This window comes from Crocodylus porosus, unplaced genomic scaffold (assembly GCF_001723895.1).
Source record: "Crocodylus porosus isolate Cpor-Errol unplaced genomic scaffold, CroPor_comp1, whole genome shotgun sequence".
Classification (NCBI taxonomy): Eukaryota; Metazoa; Chordata; order Crocodylia; family Crocodylidae; genus Crocodylus; species Crocodylus porosus.
In genome coordinates, this window is record NW_017728942.1 from 3,376,557 (window position 1) to 3,388,592 (window position 12,036).

The window sequence follows — 12,036 nt, forward strand, 5'->3', positions numbered from 1 at the left end:
CCATCTTTTTATGCATGCAAAAAAACCAAGATTCATGCTTCACAAAGTCCTGTAGGTTATTGCCATGTGTTAAATTGTGATCTGCAAACACAAGCTGTTCTTAAACAAGAACAAAAAAGAAAAAAGCAGATGGTTTCTTTTAACATTGTGTGAAACTTTTCCTGAACACAAGCGTATGTTTTCTCCTCTCCAGCTGGCAATTTCCACATGGAAACCATCTGATTTTATCATTTCAGGAGATTCATAGGACCCCCTCTGTTATAAAAAGTCACATTACCCTTGAGGATGTGAGGAACAAAGAATTCCAAGTGCCTCGCAACAAAGATGTCCCACTTCTTTTCCTTCTCAATCGTCTATTTGAAAACGTACCCAGACCTAATGAAAAAGGAGAGAGAGAAAAAATAATGTAAATAACCTGGGCTGTAGATGCACCATTGACAAAACTTATTGTGGCTGAATTACTTTTAAGAGCTTTCGTTTTTTACCGCAACTGAAATGCTTCAGCAATAGCCTGGCTGTGTACAGTGGTGTTGCCCAGGGAATGAATAAATGCAGGTGCACAGCACTGATCTGCTGCTTTATCAAGAGGGAGCATCACAGTCCTACAGCCTCCAAGGTACCATGTCTGAGCCTTCAAAGAACCAGGCCTGGAGCCAGCAGAAATGTAGGTTGTGTGCAGGACAATTCACGCGTCTATGTTGGGAGAATCCCAAAAAGAAACCAGGCCAGGGAGTTAATTATTTTGATGGATCCCCAGAGGAGAGAGTCAAGTACTTTTTTTCTTTCATATTCTTTAGTTATGAGAGATATATGTAATATACTTCCTAGATAGGAAGGAGGTTCCCCTAAGGAAAAAGCAATTTTCAAGAAGTCAACAAATTCTGGGATCGAATGGCAGGTATTTGATACAAAGTAATACTACGGAAAGACCAAGATTTGCTGATCTCTGTTTTCATGCCACCCTACGAGTACCCTACCCTACCTGTTGTAGGAAACTGGGCACATAGTTAATCTTGTTTTTTATCAGGAAGACTGTAGATCATTCGGTGTTTGGTGGAAATTCACTCTAAACAGAAAATAAAATACTGACTTCAAGGGAATATTTGATTATGTTAAGACCCACTACTAACTACTATTTAAGCCCTACAGAGGGATGGTGAGAAAGAGGAAGGAAGGGGTTGTCTCTGGTCTGAAGTGTGGTGTTACTAGCCAAATGCCCATTGAGAAAGATAGATTTCAAAGGAGTGTTTGCAGGGCCGGCCCCGAAGGGTGAGCTGGGGGGGGGACAAAGCAAACACTCCCTCCACCACCGCCTCCTCCTCCTCCAGCCTCTGAGGTGGGGGCTCCCTACTTCCACCCACCTCCGCCTCCTCCCCCGAGCAGCAAGGCTTCCCCCCGCCTCCATACCTCGCCTCCTGGCTCCCCTCCTTCCCCACCGCCTCCCGCTCCCTGTCAGCTGTTGGTAATAAAAGTTGTGGGGTGCATGCGTGCATAGGGTACCCCACCCAGGTGACCATCGGGGGGGGCATCGGGGCTGGGTGGCACCGCCACCGTGACTCCCCCACCATTCGCCTTGCCCTGCCGCATGCCCACCTGGGCCCACACAGCAAATCACTGCCCTCTTGGCAGTGTAGGCACAGCTGACAGACAGCAGTACGGATAGACAGACACACAGACGGATGCATAGACAGGCTTTTTATATATATATAGAAGAAAGTGGAATAGCTCCAAAAGATAATATTGGGATTGGGCTCAGTACTCATTAAATATAAAGTAGTATGTTAAAACAGCAACCCTACACACACATTTGTGCTCATCTAAGCGCATACATCACTAGAGGCTAAGTCAGATAAGGTGTTTCTCTTAACAGATCAGAATAAATTCATGTTCTCCTTGCTAGCTCAGGTCATCCTGCTACCCTTCCTGTGTGCCCCTGCCCTGCCCTCATTTGTCTACGGCAATCTCTGACTCAACTTGCAAAAACTAATTTTAAATCTCTCCAATGAAAGTGGGCTAGGGCCCCTAGGTTATTAGTTCCTGTATTGTCCCTTTATGAGACCTAGGTATAAATAGGTGATTATTAGAGTTTCCTCTTCCTTTTCTCAAGTGAGAGTGTTGAAATTATCACATCCTATCTTAACATCTTGTCTAAATGACAAAAGTACTTTAACAGTACTGGTATAATTAAAGTAGGGCTTGTATCAGTATAGGTATTTCATATGCAAAAGGAAATAAGCATTCTAACATAGATTATAACATTTTAACTGTACCTACACTCCTGTTTGTACTGGTAAAAAGGGGGGAAAAAAGATCACAGCTTTGTCTGATATTTTACTTCACGTTTAGGCCAGGTCTTTGAACTCAAGCCCATGAATCACATTTTAGGACGCAGTTCAGAATATGCATTGAAGAGAGATACTTGCGGTCATATTTTGTTTCATAGCTTTCTAAGGCTGGTTGCAAACAATTTTGGGTGAAAAATTTCTGCTTTCTCTGCAACCCTCAGTTTTCATTGGAAACCTGCAAATGGAAAACTTTCCACCTTTTTTTTTAAAGAAAAGGTGAAATCTTTATCAAGTAAAATACCAGCTCTGCATCCTTAGCTTTTAAAGCCACCTTTTTGATCCCCTCCTTAACTATCACAAGCCAAGACTTGGCCTAGTATAATGGCCATTAGCTCATCTCTTCTTAAGAGTAATGAATTTGTATTAAAAATCCCAGAAAGGTTAAACTGGTGCATGTCTGGAGTGTACTTTGTCCCCTAGATGTTTAATCTATATTTTTAAGGCCAATAATTTTTTAAAAGAAGTGGCACTGGTATAAAAATACCACTTTGTAATCAAATATTAATGCTTTTCTAAATGTTTATTATGCTGTTAAATTAAATGATTGTGCCTGGGTTGAACAAACGCCCTCTGTTCTGCAAAGAAAATGGTATTAAATCAGATATTTGGCCATTTAACAACAGTTTCATTGTCTGTTCTTCCCTTCTAATTTCCTAAGCTGAAAATGAGTCCACAGTAAAATAATAATAATAATAAAGTTTTAAGCACATAACCAGAAAATCACAGAAAATAGTCTAGCAGTGACAAGGAATATTATATGTTCCAATTATGTAATTATTGGAGTTCAGAATGCACAAATTATATCTTAAGGTATTGCTTAACTTGCTTTATTAACCTTTCATTTATACAAAAGCTTCATTAATTATTTCCATGACTGACAGTTTTCACTCTGGAAGACTGTTTTACATCTCACATATAATTTTTAGAATATAGTCAGTGTTCAAGTAAGTCACCTAAATTAAGGAGGCTGATATCAGAAGCCTGACAAATTCCTCCAGGTAAAATATGGCCCACCATTGCAATTCTTGATTCCTGTTTATTTGTGGCTGATACCCTCTGTGTGCTTTGGCAATTTCTAGGTGGTTGATGCTACTGCTGTCATTTCATACAAATGGCTGTATAATGAAGAGTACCTATGGTTTTCTTTTTCTTGTGTCTTACTGATGGGTTTTGGGTTTGTTTTCTTTTTTAAATCCTTTTGTAATGCCGGCTAGCCAGTTTGACAACTCTGGAGACAGACTTCCACTCTAAATCCACAGAGCAGTCACATAATGTTGGGGCAGTACAAACGTATTTCTACTGCCTCCTACCACGTATTAAATTATTTCTGAAGGACATATAAGGATGTACAAGGAGAGTCTGGCCCCTTTCAGATTTTGGTCTCTCTATGGAGATGCCAATGACTGAGGGTGCTTTTTAGATTAATTGGTGCAGCATTTTTTCATCAGAAAAATGTTAGTTGTGAGAAGTTGAACTTCCCTTGAACTTGTCTATAATTCCTTTTTTTTTAATAGACAAAGGTTTCTCAGGTCCAGGATGCCATTTCTTGTTGGCCAGAGAAGAAGAAGTCTCCCAGCCATAGAATGCCAAGTACTGCATGGTTAGTGCGCTTGGGTGGGATGAACCAGCCAGAGCAAAGACTTCAGACGAGGTCTCTCAGAATCTGCATGCACTGGTACTCCTGGGAAATGTCTGTCTTGTGCACAGCTCACCCTCCAAATCCTACATGGCACACCTAGAAATGTAGCTGTGAAGCTGTTTCCAAGGCCCCACATCACTCTCAAGACCACCATTTTGGCATGCCTGACAGTACAAGCTGCATTTCTGAGTTTGGTGTGTGCAAGTAGGAGCAAGAAGATGAAGACAAAGATGAGCCTGCCTCCCTAGACATGGCAATAAGTAACTATAGACATCCCAGATAAGCCCTGGCCACTGGGCTATTGCGTATTCAGTGCAGGAGGAACAGAAATCAGCTCCCGTCTCCCTCTCTCTCTCTCTCTCTCTCTCTCTCTCTCTCTCTCTCTCTCTCTCCCTGTTTCATGCCCCCCCCAGCCCCAATTGGCTATCCCTCAATACAAGGATGATGTCTGCCAGGGAGGTGGAGGAGATTACTGTGTGTTTGAAGGTGTCTGAGGAGTCCAATTTGTGCTCTGCAAGTTTTTCCGCAGATATAACAAGTGGTGCCGGGGGGGGGCACAACTGTTGGCCAGGATGGTGTGCACTTTCCTCCCTCCTCTGCCATTTCTCAGCTTCCTAAGCAGGACGGTTCTCTTCAAAGCGGGCTGTCGCTTGATGTACGGTATAGCACCACTGAGACCTGTTACCAGCCCAGCACTTCCCAGTTTGTAGGGTTAATGCCTCCCTTCTTAAGGTATGCTTTCAGGGTGTCCTTGTAGCACTTCCTCTGTCTCTTTCTGGTTCATGCACACACACACACGGCTACCTTTCATGAAAGATTTTGAAAGGACTACTATTTATCCTAATGTGGAATGAAAATAAATCTCAACATATTTTTCAGAAACCAGAATCTGGGTTTTATAGGCAACTTTATTTTCATGATACAAGAAGTCACCTGTATTTTCCCTAGTTCTGTTTTCAGGAGCGATTGACTTTCATCTGGGAATTGTATTTGTTTTAAACCTATCAAATGTTCTGCTATTATTTTAGCTCCTTCTGATGTGGAAATCACAACAGAAGCATGGCTTGGCTAACAGAGCGCTTTATTTTACATGGCCACGGGAGAAGAAGCAAAGTCGGCTAATTCTCTGCAGGTGCAGGATACAGACTCTGTTATATACTTGTGAGAAAAAGACACACAGAAGCCTCCCCTTGAATACATTCTTGGCAGTCTGACGATAAATCACCCTGGAAGGAGCAAGGCTTCCTCTCCCGTCCGTAGGTCATACTCTTTTAATACTCTTCTCTTCCATGGAGAGTTCCTGGTTCCACAAGAGGGAAAGCGCTCTGCCTCCATCGTGGCTCCCAGCAGTGCTCTCTCATAGGAGGAAATGAGGAAAAGAGCAGAAATTTCTGAACTTGGCGGGCGTGCAAGTAGCTCTCCTCAGTAGCTAATGTGAAACTTAGGCACTGTCTCCTCTTGATCTCCACAGGGAGGGAGGAGGTGGGAAACGAAGCTCTGTGAATCAAGAATGCTTTTGAACAGTTGGCAGAGTTGTGCTTTTCTTGCAAGGGTCTTCTTAAAAACAGTGAGGAAACACAGCTCCTGTGTTTCACGTAGGACTAGTTTCACAAAAAGCCAGGCACACAAACCCCACCAATGTAGGTAAATGTTTTAAAACAAGAAAGCAAGAAGGCAACATGATCTAACATGACCTGTAATTAGTTCCATCTTGACTTGGGTATATGTTGAAGGATGAGCTGTTTTGTTTTCCATAAGGGAAAATGCATTATGATTTATAAATTACATATTATTAAATTACCAGTTAAAATGTACTGAATTATTAAACGTTATAGTTGAGCTTTCAAGACAATGGCATATTTCAAATGAGAGTACCAGGGAGTATTATTCATTTGCTCTTCATTCAACTTCAAAAGAAAGGCTTTATTTCTAGGCAATTGTCAGTTTATGAGTGATTGTAAGTAGGAATCTTCTTTCTCTTCATTGTTAAACATTTTGAGACTAGAAGTGCAGAGTGCCCGTTCCCCAGTTTTAGGAAGTTGCCACAAAACACAGCTCTCTGCTTTGCCATTTAGTGCATGGGGAAGATCAATGGAATTTCTCCAAATTTGGCATTTCTCCAAATTTTGCTCCAAACTAGGTGCCCCAGAGACCTAAACCTGCACTGCAAGCCTAGTGCACACTTCTTCTACAGGCCAAGATCGAACCTTATCTTCAGCCATGCCTTCTTTGAAGCTCCTTTCTCAATGGGAAGGACAGAAAAGTTGTAGTGGAGGGAGGAGAAAGGGAGACTGTACATGGAAAAGCTTCCCTGGATTTCAGTGAGCTTTGGACCAGGACAAAAATGAGAATTGCCCTCTTTCTGTGAGGGATTATTATTATTCTGTTGCTGTTGGTTGTTACAATTTAGATTTAGACTTTGGTTTCAAGCCCACCTTACCCAGAAAGGATGAGAGTGGCTTACAAGATCCAAAGACTATAATTTCCCCTTGTGGGTCCTTCAGTGATCAGCGTTCACACTAGCGCAAAGGGCACCATAGCAAGACCCACGGAGTTGCTCTCTATTATAGTCCCTTTATCACGCCACATGATTTTGTGATGTGGGTTATCCCATTCCCCTCAGGTAAAAGCCCTAGAGCAGTATGTTCCCTCGGTGCCCACGCGCAGAACCCCCTTCTTAGCCCAGTATCCCTAGAGAAGCTATTCCTCCTAGTCACATTTTTATCCCTTCGAGCCCTATTTCGTCTTTGCAACATGCCTCCTGCTCCTCATTCCCTGTGCACCTGCCCACTGACCAAGGCCAAAGCAGAAGTGCTCACAGCTCAGCCTATCCGATTCCAACAAATCTGTGAATTCTTCCAAATACCTCATCACAAGGACATGAAAAAGGAAAGGGAGACCCACCGACCAAAGCTTACACCTCCTTAAAATACCTAGTCTCTCCTCTTGTTCTTTTCTTCCACTGATGTGATACATGGCTGTGGAGAAATCCCTTGATCTCCTGTACCTTGGTTTCTCTATTTGTAAAATGGTGGTAACAGCATCAATAGCCTCTGAAAGCAGGAGGGCAGACAGTGTCATCTAAATTGCAACTAACTTGTCCATGCCGTCAGAACCCTAACCCAGAACTTGGTTCTCCAAGAATTGGTGATAAATGGAAGCCCGCAAGACGAGACTGCTTTATTTCTATTTCCCATTCCCTCAGTGTAGATAAATCAGGCCTATATGCAGCTTAGCCAATGGAGGAGGGAAGCCCGTTATAATAGTCTGCCATCCCTTACAAAGCACTTTGAGACTTACAAACGAAAAGTTCTATGTCTGAGCTAAGCAACTTGCTGCAATGTACTGTATTTACTCATATACCACACGCATACTGTTTTGCCAAAAAATTAGCCTTTCAAAATTGAGATGCATGTCTTAAAAGGGAAAGCTGATTTTAGTGCTCAGAATAGAAACATAGAAATTCAGTAAAATGACTGCTGCTGCCTTTCCTTCTCTTCCTTCAGGCAGCTGCATGGACGGAGGAGCAGAGTGTAGCAAGGACAGGGGATTCAGTGGTGTAGTCATATCCTGCTTTGATTCCTGCTCCAACCACAATTTAAAACTGACTACCCATCAGCAGCAGTGACATTTCTATTCAGGGAGTTAATTGACTTCATGGATCATTATGGATTTCATAGATTTCATGGACATTAGGGCTGGAAGGGACCTCAGAAGATCATTGAGTCCAGCCCCCCGCCCGAAGGGCAGGAAGTCAGCTGGGGTCATAGGATCCCAGCAAGATAAGCGTCCAATTTGCTCTTGAAGGTGTTCAATGTAGGTGCTTGAACCGCAGTACTCCAGCTGCAGCCTCATCAAGGCCGAGTACGAGGGGAGAATGATGTCCTGGGATTTGCTTGAGAAGCATCTATGGATGCAAGCCAGCGTTTTGGTCGCTTTAGTAGCCGCAGCATCGCATTGCAGCTCATGTTCATCGTGTGGTCGATGATGACCCCCAAGTCTCTTTCTTCCATAGTGCTAGCCAGCGTAGCACTGCCGAGCCTATAAAGATGCTGCAGGTTTTTCTTCCCAAGGGGGAGAACCTTGCATTTTTCAGTGTTAAACACTATCAGGTTCTCATCCACCCATTCGCTGAGCCTGTCCAGGTCAGCCTGGATCACCCGCCTGTCTTCTGGTGTGGATGCTTTGCCCCCACCATTATAATCTACCTGATTCTGGCTAACTGCTCTTCACTCCACAGGTGGTAACAACCTCCTCTCCTTTTTAATGGTCATTAATCAAGCTAACCTTTGCTCATCAATTTGAGCTAACTGCTCCTAGACAAACTCATCCTAAGGAAAAGCCCTGCAGTTTGTTTTACCTTCTTTTCAAAATCCTAGATCTACCCATGGAGCCCAGTCTTCAGCAGCAGCTACAGTTTCAGTTTTTGACTGAGTAGCCAAAAGCTGGTGACAATTCAGCCGTGCAAATTAATATCATAGCTTTTGCCTGATTAGGAAAGAAAGGATGAACATGATGAAAACAATACTTTGTTCTTTATGTCCATAACTCTGGGAAAAAAAATTATTTTTCATTCTGCCTTCCCAAAATAAGGTGTGTGGCTTATTTGAGAGGAAGGGGGGTGGGGGTTGTGCAAGGAAATATAGTAATAATAATATGATACGATACAATATTATACAATGAAATATGATAAGATACCAGAAATACTTCTGCTATCACATAGTGCAGGTAGAGCATGGTGATAAACAAAACATCGACTCCCCAGTTCAAAAAAAATCTGATTGAAATGTTTCTTACAAATCACTCCGCATCTGTAATTTTGCAGTTTTCCCTATTGTATCTCCATAAACTGCCTGACAATTTAAGGGGAAAACACTGATCTTTGAGAAATTCTTCCCCTCAAGCTAAGTTTCATGACAAATAGTCAACATCTCATTTGCTTTGCTTTTTAAAATGTGTAATTAAAATGATGATCCTCTTGGTGGCTACTTTGCAAGCTGACATCAATTTTAATATTTATACTTCTTCAGGACTTTGTGCCCTGAATCATCCAAAATGCTCTTTTATTAAGAGTACCTTGACGAAGCTTTAATGCAAAATTACAATGATGATTAGCAACAATGCTTTGTTGAAAGCACTGAGAGCCTGGTACTCTTGCCATATATGTGTGCATTTTTGTTCATTCAAAACAACTCTGAAAATAATTAATGGTGGTGAGAAACCTGAACTAAGCCAGCATTTAAAATGCAAGAACTTGACTGTTCTTCAGTCTCTCGGTTACTCATATTTTCTTCCATTTAGGAGACTGATTGCTCTGAGAATTCAAACCTGTTACTGGCTTCTTTATCAAAATTGTCCTCTGAACTATATAGTCCAGTGGAAAAGCAGTTAAAGTAAAGTTGTTTGAAAGTTGTTATTCCTCTTGCCCTCCAGTGTTGAAAGCTGCCCACAGCAATGACAATAATCCAGAAGAATCATGTTTTTAAACGGAGTGCAGTAAACTGTCTGCGTAAGATTTAAGTTTGGATGAACGGGCCCTGTAGGCTTTCTCTCTCTCTCTCTCTGATTGCTGAAGAAAGTCACTGAATGTTTTGGAAATTCTGCAGTGGAAGAAAAAGGTGATGTAGCTAGTACTGAGAGGAGGACTTGTTTCCTTAGGAAACAGCAGCACTGTTTCCACTGGGAGAGAACATGGCTGAGGCAGGGCCATTGCAGCTATGGGTAAGGCCTCCTGCCAAATAAAAGCTCTAAACACAGCTGCACTGTGCCTCTGGGTTAATCCAACACATGCACATCTCATTTTTTTTCTTTATACAATATACAAGCTTGGACCAAATACACCTCCTACCGGATAGCACTAAAATCAATCCAGACTGTCCTCTTGCTAATTGGTTATTAATTCCCTTGGTATCAAACACTCTAAAGTCAGGGGAAGTTTTATGCCTAGGGGGTATGTGGGGGGAAGGGTGTGATAGTGGGGAGTCATCAGATACTGCTGTATCAAGATTTGCATCCTTCTTTTCATCAGACTGGAGGATCCAATTGTGCAGGCACTGAACAGCTGGAACACCATTGCCTTATGTGGGAGCCGTGGATGCTTGTCAGTCCTCTGGCTCAGGCTGCTGGAGATATGTGGGGTTGATTGAGTTGTTGGCCACAAGGCTTAATAACTGGCTCACATATTGCCGCTCCACCTTAGGAGCAGCATAGGGAATTAAGTAGCTCTTCCTTGTACTTAGATCCTTCATCTAGCTCCTCCTCAGATCCAGGGGTGAAAATGTATGCTTCTGTGTGGTTCTAGCCACATCCTACACCCACATACCCAGAGATGAGAAAGCCAGCAGCACTCGGAGTCCTTTTCACTTGTGCACCTGGTCCCCAACACAGGTTGCCACTTCTTCCCTTAGCAATTAACGTGTGAGCAGAATGTGGAAAATTCCCTGCCAAAAATCCTACAACCAAAAGGCTTCCTTCTGGCCTCTAAGCTTCCCAAGAATGCTGTAGCATGACAAAGTATAAGACGTTCAGAGGCAGCTAAGGGACTTAGGAACTTAAGCCGCATTGAAAGATAATGAGATTTAGGCTACTATGTGCCAAAGTTACTTTCCTAAAATGGGTGTCAGGCCCCTAAGCAAGTAGTCTGGCACCCCAGCCACACAGGTATACATGTGCAAACACACACACACACACACACACACACACACACACACACACACACACATTAACATACTTCTGGTTTTGACTGTTCTCTTTGCAACACCACCCAGAGCCTACATTACGACTCATCTCACAATAAAGGGTGTGAAGTCTTGAAGAGAGGAGCACAATCAAATTCAATGATTTCTCCATTGCCAAATCGCAAGCAAATGTTTGAATTATGGATCACAATTAACTACTAATTGGCCATAATGTAAGTCCCCTCTGAATGGAAAGGGTAAATATTGAAACAAATGGGCTGTTATTTTTCAGACCTGAATGCTAGTCATTTAAAATGAAAAGCTAATTTTAGCCTGGGAGGCAAGCTCTATATTTTAATCAAGTCTGACAGATCGAGAACAATAAATGAGCACTTAAGGTGAGGGGATGTTTATTTCCCTGCTGCAGGTTTATTTGTGATAAGTTATACTGCCCAGTGCAAAATGAAATAAAACTGCAGCTCTGATCCAGATCTTAAGGAAGTTATCTGCAAAAAGTCTGACTAAAGGCAGCAAGGTTACTGTAACAGGACGACGAGGCAACTCTTTTAAGTAAAACAAACAGCGCTCTGTTCACAGAGGCTTCGTGGATCTCTTATATTATGCTATTTTGCTGCTAAAGCAATATTTGGTGTACTATAAAGTAATTAATTAAGAAAAAGCTTAGCTAAGTGCCATAAAGAGACGAGACTTTACTGTAGCTGTACTTTACTGTGCAGCTGTCCTGCAGAGTATGTTCAAAATCCAAATATTGAAGCAATATCTAAGAAATGTTTTGATGAAGTTCTTTATTGCTTCAGTAAAAATCCTGTTGTGCCCTTTCATTCCAGGCACATCTTCATCTTCAATAAATGTAATTGTTTTCTATAAGGGTGGGGGGCATATTTATAGTTGATGGGACAGGGTATATTTTTTTTTCTTGTTTTTGAAGTGTTGAGCTAGAATTCCAATACTGTTCTTCTAAGCATGAAATGAACATGGATTTAAAAAGAAAAAAAGTGAAATTAAGTATTTTTGGACTAAGTAAGCTCTGATGGATGTTTTCTAACAAATTAAACTTCTTGAATCAAGCATTGTATATAATTTATATATGTAATGTTCTGAAGAACTCAAATCTTCTCTGTGTCTCAGTCTTTATATCAATAATTTATACATTTTAATATTTCAGTACAGCCAGTAGGGCTGATGTTGCTCTGAACAGCTTTATCTATACCCAAGCAACAAAATCAGCTTCAAATTCAGCAGAGGGTTGTATAGCTATATAGATATCTATATAGATACATAGACATATATCTATGTATCTATATAGATATCTATATAGCTATACAACCCTCTGCTGAATTTGAAGCTGATTTTG